Source organism: Oncorhynchus gorbuscha, linkage group LG19 (assembly GCF_021184085.1).
Source record: "Oncorhynchus gorbuscha isolate QuinsamMale2020 ecotype Even-year linkage group LG19, OgorEven_v1.0, whole genome shotgun sequence".
NCBI lineage: Eukaryota > Metazoa > Chordata > Actinopteri > Salmoniformes > Salmonidae > Oncorhynchus > Oncorhynchus gorbuscha.
This window is the reverse complement of record NC_060191.1, coordinates 12,026,775-12,038,884: the sequence shown is the minus strand read 5'-3', so window position 1 is coordinate 12,038,884 and position 12,110 is coordinate 12,026,775. Positions and strand designations below refer to the sequence as shown.

The 12,110-nt window shown below is 52.3% G+C and overlaps 1 pseudogene; it reads right to left on the bottom strand.

Annotated features, from left to right (window-relative positions):
- LOC124006000 overlaps positions 1-12,110 on the bottom strand; it is a 181,360-nt pseudogene that overhangs the window by 34,467 nt on the left and 134,783 nt on the right.

Below are 12,110 nucleotides of genomic sequence, written 5' to 3'. Positions count from 1 at the left end.
TTGGCTTGAGAACAACAATGTCAATTACAAAACCTCCAATTGATGATAGAGACATGAAGTCTATCTGAACAGAGGACAGGAGGTCAAAAGGTGAAAGGGTGAGCTGGTTTAAACTACAGGAGATGGGATACTGGGATACAGACACAGTGGTATGGTCTAGTGTGAGACACAGTGGTACAATCCAGTGTGAGAAAGTTTGACAAAGCACTTCACTATGGAGAGTAGTATTATTATTAACTCTTTAGAATTCTATAAGAATGTTGTTTGTGTGATGGTTAAAGTTAAGGCTCTATAGAACGTTCTGTTTGTATGAGGGTTTATGAGGGTTAAAGTTAAGGCTCTATAGAACGTTCTGTTTGTATGAGGGTTTACGAAGGTAAAAGTTAAGGCTCTATAGAACGTTCTGTTTGTATGAGGGTTTACGAAGGTAAAAGTTTAGGCTCTATAGAACGTTCTGTTTGTATGAGGGTTTATGAGGGTTAAAGTTTAGGCTCTATAGAACGTTCTGTTTGTATGAGGGTTTACGAAGGTAAAAGTTTAGGCTCTATAGAACGTTCTGTTTGTATGAGGGTTTATGAGGGTTAAAGTTTAGGCTCTATAGAACGTTCTGTTTGTATGAGGGTTTACGAAGGTAAAAGTTTAGGCTCTATAGAACGTTCTGTTTGTATGAGGGTTTATGAGGGTTAAAGTTTAGGCTCTATAGAACGTTCTGTTTGTATGAGGTTTTATGAGGGTTAAAGTTTAGGCTCTAAAGAATGTTCTGTTTGTATGAGGGTTTATGAGGGTTAAAGTTTAGGCTCTATAGAACGTTCTGTTTGTATGAGGGTTTATGAGGGTTAAAGTTTAGGCTCTATTGAACGTTCTGTTTGTATGAGGGTTTATAAGGGTTAAAGTTTAGGCTCTATTGAACGTTCTGTTTGTATGAGGATAAAAGTTTTGATTTCATGGGGTTTGTGAGGCAAGAACCATACCCATAGATATTAAAGATCTCTCTATATGCTTCTAGATAGAACTAGGCTGTGGTACCTAGCAGGTGGATCTCAACGATGATGAGGATGGCTACATTCTGGACGTAGCTGCGGTTCTGCCTTTAGCGACTCACGCCGTCCCACTTCTCTGCCGTGGTCACGATCAGGTCGGCCGCGGCGATGGCCCGCATGTCTGGAGTCACATCACCTGTCAGCTCCACAACCCTAGGGACGAGGAGAGAGGGAAGGAGGGAGAGGGAGGGGAGAGAGCAAGAAAGAGACAATAGATGGATGGATAGATGGATGGATATACCACAGCTGATGGTCATTGACAGATGTGAATGCAACTGAAATGCACATGGTTATAACCACGTCTCTCACTTCTTCCCCAGTTTTTCCTCTATCCTGATCTTCCAGTCCTCAACCCTCTCCCTGACCAGAGCTTTCAGAGGGGCAATGTACACCACCTGAGAACACACACAGAGCAAGGATATAAACAGAGAGAAATGTATAGCGATATAGAAAGAGAAAAAGAGAGAGAGATAGAGTGAAGGGGGGCAGACAGAGCTTGGAGGTAGGGTACTGGTTGAAGACTGGGAACATGGCCAACTCGGCAGTGATGGTTTTACCGGAGCCCGTTGGCGCCCCCAGCAGGACGTTGGTGTTGGTGTGGTAGAGCGTGTGGAAGATGGGCTCAAAGATAGGGATGGTGAACACCAGCTGTTGGGGCTCCCCACTCACCACCTGGAAAACACACACAAGGTAAGAAAGACTAGGCTCAACCATATCCACTGATACAGGGTCAGATATATTCCGTACCTGTAATGGTTAAGGTTAGGATTAGGGGTCAGGTAATCTGATCCTAGATCTGTAGTTAGGGGCAACCTTTGCCCTAAGGGAACACAGGAGTGGCTCTCAGACACATTCTAGAAGTTCTGGTACCCAGAAACCCACCTATTTCTTCTGTAGGAGCAGATACTCTGAATGGTAGATGATGGTGTCCTCCACCCACAGCCACCAGGGCTCTCCCACTGAACCGTAACACTAAGAGAGGAGAGAGGAGAGGAGAGGCAGAGGAGAGAGGAGAGAGGTAGAGGAGAGAGGAGAGAGGCAGATGAGAGAGGAGAGAGGTAGAGGAGAGAGGAGAGAGGCAGAGGAGAGAGGAGAGAGGTAGAAGAGAGAGGAGAGAGGCAGAGGAGAGGGGAGAGAGGTAGAGGAGAGAGGAGAAAGGTAGAGGAGAGAGGAGAGAGGCAGAGGAGAGAGGATAGAGGAGAGGAGAGAGGAGAGAGGAGAGGAGAGAGGAGAGGAGAGAGGAGAGGAGAGAGGAGAGGAGAGAGGAGAAAGGTAGAGGAGAGAAGAGAAAGGTAGAGGAGAGAGGAGAGAGGTAGAAGAGAGGGGCAGAGGAGAGAGGAGAGGCAGAGGAGAGAGGAGAGAGGTAGAGGAGAGAAGAGAAAGGTAGAGGAGAGAGGAGAGAGGTAGAGGAGAGAGGCAGAGGAGAGAGGAGAGGCAGAGGAGAGAGGAGAGAGGTAGAGGAGAGAGGCAGAGGAGAGAGGAGAGGCAGAGGAGAGAGGAGAGAGGTAGAGGAGAGAGGAGAGAGGTAGAGGAGAGAGGTAGAGGAGAGAAGAGAAAGGTAGAGGAGAGAAGAGAAAGGTAGAGGAGAGAGGAGAGAGGTAGAGGAGAGAGGTAGAGGAGAGAAGAGAAAGGTAGAGGAGAGAGGAGAGAGGCAGAGGAGAGAGGAGAGGCAGAGGAGAGAGGAGAGAGGTAGAGGAGAGAAGAGAAAGGTAGAGGAGAGAGGAGAAAGGTAGAGGAGAGAGGAGAGAGGTAGAGGAGAGAGGAGAGAGGTAGAGGAGAGAGGCAGAGGAGAGAGGAGAGGCAGATGAGAGGCAGAGGAGAGAGGAGAGAGGTAGAGGAGAGAAGAGAAAGGTAGAGGAGAGAGGAGAGGAGAGGCAGAGGAGAGAGGAGAGAGGTAGAGGAGAGAAGAGAAAGGTAGAGGAGAGAGGAGAGGAGAGGCAGAGGAGAGAGGAGAGAGGTAGAGGAGAGAAGAGAAAGGTAGAGGAGAGAGGAGAGAGGAGAGAGGCAGAGGAGAGAGGAGAGGCAGAGGAGAGAAAAGAAAGGCAGAGGAGAGAGGAGAGGCAGAGGAGAGAGGAGAGAGGCAGAGGAGAGAGGAGAGAGGCAGAGGAGAGAGGAGAGGCAGAGGAGAGAGGAGAGGCAGAGGAGAGAGGAGAGGTAGAGGAGAGAGGAGAGGCAGAGGAGAGAGGAGAGAGGCAGAGGAGAGAGGAGAGAGGCAGAGGAGAGAGGAGAGGCAGAGGAGAGAGGAGAGAGGCAGAGGAGAGAGGAGAGGCAGAGGAGAGAGGAGAGGCAGAGGAGAGAGGACAGAGGCAGAGGAGAGAGGAGAGAGGTAGAGGAGAGAGGAGAGGCAGAGGAGAGAGTAGAGGCAGAGGAGAGAGGAGATGCAGAGGAGAGAGGAGAGAGGTAGAGGAGAGAAGAGAAAGGTAGAGGAGAGAAGAGAAAGGTAGAGGAGAGAGGAGAGAGGCAGAGGAGAGAGGAGAGGCAGAGGAGAGAGGAGAGGAGAGAGGTAGAGGAGAGAGGAGAGGCAGCGGAGAGAGGAGAGGCAGAGGAGAGAGGAGAGGCAGAGGAGAGAGGAGAGGCAGAGGAGAGAGGAGAGAGGTAGAGGAGAGAAGAGAAAGGTAGAGGAGAGAGGAGAGAGGCAGAGGAGAGAGGAGAGAGGTAGAGGAGAGAGGAGAGGCAGAGGAGAGAGGAGAGAGGTAGAGGAGAGAAGAGAAAGGTAGATGAGAGAGGAGAGAGGCAGAGGAGAGAGGTAGAGGAGAGAGGAGAGAGGTAGGTGAGAGGCAGAGGAGAGAGGAGAGGCAGAGGAGAGAGGAGAGAGGTAGAGGAGAGAAGAGAAAGGTAGAGGAGAGAGGAGAGAGGCAGAGGAGAGAGGAGAGGCAGAGGAGAGAGGAGAGGAGAGAGGTAGAGGAGAGAGGAGAGGCAGCGGAGAGAGGAGAGGCAGAGGAGAGAGGAGAGGTAGAGGAGAGAGGAGAAAGGTAGAGGAGAGAGGAGAGAGGTAGGTGAGAGGCAGAGGAGAGAGGAGAGGCAGAGGAGAGAGGAGAGAGGTAGAGGAGAGAAGAGAAAGGTAGAGGAGAGAGGAGAGAGGCAGAGGAGAGAGGAGAGAGGTAGAGGAGAGAAGAGAAAGGTAGAGGAGAGAGGAGAGAGGCAGAGGAGAGAGGAGGGAGGCAGAGGAGAGAGGAGAGAGGTAGAGGAGAGAAGAGAAAGGTAGAGGAGAGAGGGAGAGGAGGTAGAGTAGAGAGGAGAGAGGTAGAGGAGAGAGGCAGAGGAGAGAGGAGAGGCAGATGAGAGAGAGGCAGAGGAGAGAGGAGAGAGGTAGAGGAGAGAAGAGAAAGGTAGAGGAGAGAGGAGAGGAGGAGAGAGAGAGAGGCAGAGGAGAGAGGAGAGGCAGAGGAGAGAGGAGAGAGGGAGAGGAGAGAAGAGAAAGGTAGAGGAGAGAGGAGAGGCAGAGGGAGAGAGAGGAGAGGTAGAGGAGAGAAGAGAAAGGTAGAGGAGAGAGGAGAGAGGCAGAGGAGAGAGGAGAGAGCAGAGGAGAGAGAGAGAGGCAGAGGAGAGAGAGGAGAGAGGTAGAGGAGAGAAGAGAAAGGAGAGAGGAGAGGAGAGAGGCAGAGGAGAGAGAGAGAGGTAGAGGAGAGAGGAGAAAGGTAGAGGAGAGAGGAGAGAGGTAGAGGAGAGGCAGAGGAGAGAGGAGAGGCAGAGGAGAGAGAGAGAGGCAGAGAGAGAGAAGAGAAAGGAGAGGTAGAGAGAGGAGAGAGGCAGAGGAGAGAGGAGAGAGGTAGAGGAGAGAAGAGAAAGGTAGAGGAGAGAGGAGAGAGGCAGAGGAGAGAGGAGAGGCAGAGAGAGAGAGAGAGAGGAGAGAGAGAGAGGAGAGAGAGAGAAAGGTAGAGGAGAGAGGAGAGAAGTAGAGGAGAGAGGAGAGAGGTAGAGGAGAGAGAGAGGAGAGGAGAGAGGAGAGAGGCAGAGGGAGAGAGGAGAGGCAGATGAGAGGCAGAGGAGAGAGGAGAGAGGTAGAGGAGAGAAGAGAAAGGTAGAGGAGAGAGGAGAGAGGCAGAGGAGAGGCAGAGGAGAGAGGAGAGAGGTAGAGGAGAGAGGAGAGAGGTAGAGGAGAGAGGAGAAAGGTAGAGAAGAGAGGAGAAAGGTAGAGGAGAGAGGAGAAAGGTAGAGGAGAGAGGAGAAAGGCAGAGGAGAGAGGAGAGAGGCAGAGGAGAGAGGAGAGAGGCAGAGGAGAGAGGAGAGAGGTAGAGGAGAGAGGAGAGAGGTAGAGGAGAGAGGAGAGGAGAGAGGAGAGGAGAGAGGAGAAAGGTAGAGGAGAGAGGAGAGAGGCAGAGGAGAGAGGAGAGAGGCAGAGGAGAGAGGAGAAAGGTAGAGGAGAGAGGAGAGAGGAGAAAGGTAGAGGAGAGGCAGAGGAGAGAGGAGAGAGGTAGAGGAGAGAGCAGAGGAGAGAGGAGAGGAGAGAGGAGAAAGGTAGAGGAGAGAGGAGAGAGGCAGAGGAGAGAGGAGAGGCAGAGGAGAGAGGAGAAAGGCAGAGGAGAGAGGAAAGAGGCAGAGGAGAGAGGAGAGAGGTAGAGGAGAGTGGAGAGAGGTAGAGGAGAGAGGAGAGAGGTAGAGGAGAGAGGAGAGAGGTAGAGGAGAGAGGAGAGAGGCAGAGGAGAGAGGAGAGAGGTAGAGGAGAGAGGAGAGAGGTAGAGGAGAGAGGAGAGAGGTAGAGAGAGAGAGGGAGAAAGGTAGAGGAGAGAGGAGAGAGGCAGAGGAGAGAGAGGAGAGAGGTAGAGAGAGAGAGAGGAGAGAGGAGAGGCAGAGGAGAGGGAGAGAGGTAGAGGAGAGGAGAGAAGAGAGAGGAGAGGAGAGAGGAGAGAGGCAGAGGAGAGAGGGAGAGAGGTAGAGGAGAGAGGAGAGGAGAGAGGAGAGAGAGGAGAGAGGAGAGGAGAGAGGAGGAGAGGAGAGAGGAGAGAGGAGAGGAGAGAGAGAGAGAGAGAGGAGAGAGGAGAGAGAGAGGAGAGGAGAAAGGTAGAGGAGAAAGGTAGAGGAGAGAGGAGAGAGGAGAGGAGAGAGAGAGAGGAGAGAGAGAGGAGAGAGGAGAGGAGAGAGGAGAAAGGTAGAGGAGAAAGGTAGAGGAGAGAGGAGAGAGGCAGAGGAGAGGCAGAGGAGAGAGGAGAGGCAGAGGAGAGAGGAGAGAGGTAGAGAGGAGAGAGGAGAAAGGTAGAGGAGAGAGGCAGAGGAGATAGGAGAGGAGAGAGGCAGAGGAGAGAGGAGAGAGGCAGAGGAGAGAGGAGAGAGGTAGAGGAGAGAGGAGAGAGGCAGAGGAGAGAGGAGAGAGGTAGAAGAGAGAGGAGAGAGGCAGAGGAGAGAGGAGAGAGAGGTAGAGGAGAGAGGAGAAAGGTAGAGGAGAGAGGAGAGAGGCAGAGGAGAGGAGGAGAGGAGAGAGAGAGAGAGAGGAGAGAGAGAGAGGAGAGAGGAGAGGAGAGAGGAGAGGAGAGGGAGAGAGAGGAGAAAGGTAGAGGAGAAAGGTAGAGGAGAGAGGAGAGAGGAGAGGAGAGAGGAGAGAGAGAGAGAGGAGAGGAGAGAGGAGAGGAGAGAGGAGAAAGGTAGAGGAGAAAGGTAGAGGAGAGAGGAGAGAGGCAGAGGAGAGGCAGAGGAGAGAGGAGAGGCAGAGGAGAGAGGAGAGAGGTAGAGGAGAGAGGAGAAAGGTAGAGGAGAGAGGCAGAGGAGAGAGGAGAGGAGAGAGGCAGAGGAGAGAGGAGAGAGGCAGATGAGAGAGGAGAGAGGTAGAGGAGAGAGGAGAGAGGCAGAGGAGAGAGGAGTGAGGTAGAAGAGAGAGGAGAGAGGCAGAGGAGAGGGGAGAGAGGTAGAGGAGAGAGGAGAGAGGAGAGGAGAGGAGAGAGGAGAGAGGAGAGGAGAGAGGAGAGGAGAGAGGAGAGGAGAGAGGAGAAAGGTAGAGGAGAAAGGTAGAGGAGAGAGGAGAGAGGAGAGGAGAGAGGAGAGGAGAGAGGAGAGGAGAGAGGAGAAAGGTAGAGGAGAAAGGTAGAGGAGAGAGGAGAGAGGCAGAGGAGAGGCAGAGGAGAGAGGAGAGGAGAGAGGAGAGAGGAGAGGAGAGAGGAGAGGAGAGAGGAGAAAGGTAGAGGAGAGAGGCAGAGGAGAGAGAGGAGAGGAGAGAGGCAGAGGAGAGAGGAGAGAGGCAGATGAGAGAGGAGAGAGGTAGAGAGAGAGGAGAGAGGCAGAGGAGAGGGGAGAGGAGAGAGGTAGAAGAGAGAGGAGAGAGGCAGAGGAGAGGGGAGAGAGGAGAGGAGGAGAGAGGAGAAAGGAGAGGAGAGAGGAGAGAGGCAGAGGAGAGAGAGAGAGGAGAGGAGAGAGGAGAGGAGAGGAGAGAGGAGAAAGGTAGAGGAGAAAGGTAGAGGAGAGAGGAGAGAGGAGAGGAGAGAGGAGAGGAGAGAGGAGAGGAGAGAGGAGAGGAGAGAGGAGAAAGGTAGAGGAGAAAGGTAGAGGAGAGAGGAGAGAGGCAGAGGAGAGGCAGAGGAGAGAGGAGAGGCAGAGGAGAGAGGAGAGAGGTAGAGGAGAGAGGAGAAAGGTAGAGGAGAGAGGCAGAGGAGAGAGGAGAGGAGAGAGGCAGAGGAGAGAGGAGAGAGGCAGATGAGAGAGGAGAGAGGTAGAGGAGAGAGGAGAGAGGCAGAGGAGAGAGGAGAGAGGTAGAAGAGAGAGGAGAGAGGCAGAGGAGAGGGGAGAGAGGTAGAGGAGAGAGGAGAAAGGTAGAGGAGAGAGGAGAGAGGCAGAGGAGAGAGGAGAGAGGAGAGGAGAGAGGAGAGAGGAGAGAGGAGAGGAGAGAGGAGAGGAGAGAGGAGAAAGGTAGAGGAGAAAGGTAGAGGAGAGAGGAGAGAGGAGAGGGAGAGAGGAGAGGAGAGAGGAGAGGAGAGAGGAGAGGAGAGAGGAGAGGAGAGAGGAGAAAGGTAGAGAGGAGAAAGGTAGAGGAGAGAGGAGAGAGGCAGAGGAGAGGCAGAGGAGAGAGGAGAGGCAGAGGAGAGAGGAGAGAGGTAGAGGAGAGAGGACAAAGGTAGAGGAGAGAGGCAGAGGAGAGAGGAGAGAGGCAGAGGAGAGAGGAGAGAGGCAGAGGAGAGAGGAGAAAGGTAGAGGAGAAAGGTAGAGGAGAGAGGAGAGAGGCAGAGGAGAGGCAGAGGAGAGAGGAGAGGCAGAGGAGAGAGGAGAGAGGTAGAGGAGAGAGGAGAGAGGAGAGGCAGAGGAGAGGGGAGAGAGGTAGAGGAGAGAGGAGAGAGGTAGAGAGAGAGAGGAGAGAGGCAGAGGAGAGAGGAGAGAGGTAGAGGAGAGAGGAGAGAGGAGAGGAGAGAGGGAGAGAGAGAGAGAGAGAGAGGAGAAAGGTAGAGGAGAGAGGAGAGAGGCAGAGGGAGAGAGGAGAGGCAGAGGAGAGGAGAGAGGCAGAGCAGAGAGGAGAGGCAGAGGAGAGGAGAGAGGCAGAGGAGAGAGGAGAGAGGCAGATGAGAGAGGAGAGAGGTAGAGGAGAGAGGAGAGAGGCAGATGAGAGAGGAGAGAGGTAGAAGAGAGAGGAGAGAGAGGCAGAGAGGAGAGGGAGAGGAGAGAGGAGAGAGGAGAAAGGTAGAGGAGAGAGGAGAGAGGCAGAGAGAGAGAGAGAGAGGCAGAGGAGAGGAGAGAGGAGAGAGGAGAGAGAGAGAGAGGAGAGAGGAGAGGAGAGAGGAGAAAGGAGAGGAGGAGAGGAGAGAGGTAGAGGAGAGAGGAGAGAGGCAGAGGAGAGAGGAGAGAGGAGAGGAGAGAGGAGAGGAGAGAGGAGAGGAGAGAGGAGAGGAGAGAGGAGAAAGGTAGAGGAGAAAGGTAGAGGAGAGAGGAGAGAGGCAGAGGAGAGAGGAGAGGCAGAGGGGAGATGAGAGAGGTAGAGGAGAGAGGAGAAAGGTAGAGGAGAGAGGCAGAGGAGAGAGGAGAGGAGAGAGGCAGAGGAGAGAGGAGAGAGGCAGATGAGAGAGGAGAGAGGTAGAGGAGAGAGGAGAGAGGCAGAGGAGAGAGGAGAGAGGTAGAAGAGAGAGGAGAGAGGCAGAGGAGAGGGGAGAGAGGTAGAGGAGAGAGGAGAAAGGTAGAGGAGAGAGGAGAGAGGCAGAGGAGAGAGGATAGAGGAGAGGAGAGAGGAGAGAGGAGAGGAGAGAGGAGAGGAGAGAGGAGAGGAGAGAGGAGAGGAGAGAGGAGAAAGGTAGAGGAGAGAGGAGAGAGGCAGAGGAGAGAGGAGAGGCAGAGGAGAGAGGAGAGAGGAGAGAGGAGAGAGGAGAGAGGTAGAGGAGAGAGGAGAGAGGTAGAGGAGAGAGGAGAGAGGCAGAGGAGAGAGGAGAGAGGTAGAGGAGAGAGGAGAAAGGTAGAGGAGAGAGGAGAAAGGTAGAGGAGAGAGGAGAAAGGTAGAGGAGAGAGGAGAGAGGTAGAGGAGAGAGGTAGAGGAGAGAGGCAGAGGAGAGGCAGAGGAGAGGAGAGGGCAGAAGCATGAAGAATCAGTGGCATTAGAAGATCAGAGCACTCCCAGGATGTTTAACCAGATAGTAGCAATTCAAAACAAAGCAATGTACTTGTGTATTTGTTAGTAGGTGCGTGTGTTGTGGTGCATGTGTGTATGTGTGTAAAATGTTCAGGAATGGGTTTTGAGGTGACTCCAAACAGAAACATCAGCCCTATCCTCTCCTCTCTCCCCAGTAGGAGGTGCACTGTACTGTGCATTTCTCTGCTCGGCGCTGACCCCCTGTAGAACACTGTACGCTAATTCCTTTCCACTGCTGTGGAAACAACTGCTGGCTGGCTAACAGACCACAGGTCCAGGAGACTGCTTTATGACACATGGAGAGAGGAGACAGTCCAGTTTGTACAGACAAACACACTACAACAACAGCTATAATGTCATCTTCTGTCCTGGTCCCTAGCCCAGTACATTTCTAAAGATATCAGGGACACTACTCTTGATTAGGGCTTGGAGTTATTCCCAACCATATGACCTGAGCCAGGAACAATTCTGGGTCCTACTCATGATAAATGCACAGCATTCGGATGACCCCAAAACAGAAGAACACTAAAGGGAGTGGGGAACCACACATTCATATTAGAAAACGAGATCCAGCTCCCTATTAGAATGAGTCATGATCCTGGAGTCCGTGGCTTGGGTTAGAGTTAGGGAGAAGGAGATCTCATGTGTCTCTACATGTGTCGTGGCTAGCTTGCGCGGCAAGGCGTGTGTACATATGCAGCAGGGATCACTGGCTAAGCTGGGGGTGTCCCATTACAACTCTCCCATGAGCAGAGCATGCATCGCTAATCACACAAACATTCATCTTCATACACAGCCGGGCTACAGCGGGCCTCCTATCCCACCCCGACTCCCTCACAAACTACAGGAGTCATCTGCCTCGATGACATTCTCCAATCTCCATAGAGATTCTATAGCCTAACTCATATGTAGTATTAAAGCCGCAGGATAATAGTACAAGAAGGTGATGCACCTAAACACTGATCTAGAATCAGCCATCTCCCCTTTAAATAAACCTTAATTTTAAACATCAAAAGAAAAGAAGAGCCCTCAACCAGTACACTTCCAGAGGTAAAGTCTGTGATGAGGAGGGAAACACAGTGATGAGAATCAGATGCTGCAGGGTTGTTTCAGCAGCTGGCTGCTCCACCTCGTTTATTTTCAGAGGCTACAGAGGTAGAACAGCAGCGAGATTCACACTTTTCACTCATTCATCTACCACTGGCTGGAGGAGGAAAGGAGCAGGGCCATTGGTGGAGAGGACAGCTCCATACTGACAGACTACTGACACTTCACACACACATTTCTACTGTTAACAGCATTTCGACACACTTAAAGAGTGCTGTGATAATGCCTACTGTTTGTGTACTGTGTGTGTGTGTGTGTGTGTGTGTGTGTGTGTGTGTGTGTGTGTGTGTGTGTGTGTGTGTGTGTGTGTGTGTGTGTGTGTGTGTGTGTGTGTGTGTGTGTGTGTGTGTGTGTGTGTGTGTGTGTGTGTGTGTGTGTGTGAGAGGGAGAGAGAGAGAGAGAGCGAGAGACAACGAGGTGATCCTAGGTGAGGTCGACATAGTTACCTGGTCGTGCCACTGGAAGTCGGGGGTTATCTGGAGGCGGATCCTGAGCACGGTGTGTGATTGGTTGGATGGTGGCCTCCATCAGTATGGAAGGGTGGATACACTGCTTCACCTTCAACCCGATGTTCACATGGTGGAGCATGTGACACAGAGAGAGAGGGGAGTGGTATCACTATAGCACGAGCGAGCGCACACACACACACACACACACACACACACACACACACACACACACACACACACACACACACACACACACACACACACACACACACACACACACACACACACACACACACACACACACACACACACACACACACACACACACACACACACACACACACACACACCTCTAGAGAACACAATAGAATTGTGTCTAATTTGGTAGTGAACCACACCTGGCCCAGTATTGTCTCACCTATCTCGTCCTTCTGCATATCTTTCAGTTTGTCCACAGTTTCTTCTCCTCCAGACGGGCCAGCACGTTGTGAGGCAGGATGGAGAACTGTCTCAGGGGATGAGCGAAGCCCCACAGACGCTTGTCTATCACTTTACACAGGTTGAGCAGGCGGTAGGTCATGGCAGGCCAGCGCTTCCTCAGAGCAATCTCAAACAGAGCCCTGACGATACGAGCTGCGTTCTACACAGGGACGAAATACACACACACAGTTACAATTTGAGTGGCATTCTATAGTAGAAAAACAAGGACAGACAGAGAGTCACAATTGGAGTAGTGTATTACAGCAGGTGTAAAAACACACAGGCTACAGCCAGACTTAGAGCAGTGTTCTACAATGGGTACAGCAGGACAGAGAGAGTCATGCAGAGACTGAAATAATCCATCAAGATGTAGGACGATTAATCATGTCTGATCGAGAGCCGCGGGACTGGTATGAGGCTCTGTTCTGAAACATGGGTCAGGCCTGGCTGTGCGATGATGGATTGCTCATGTCTGTCCTGACAGATGGATCAGGTGGTTGG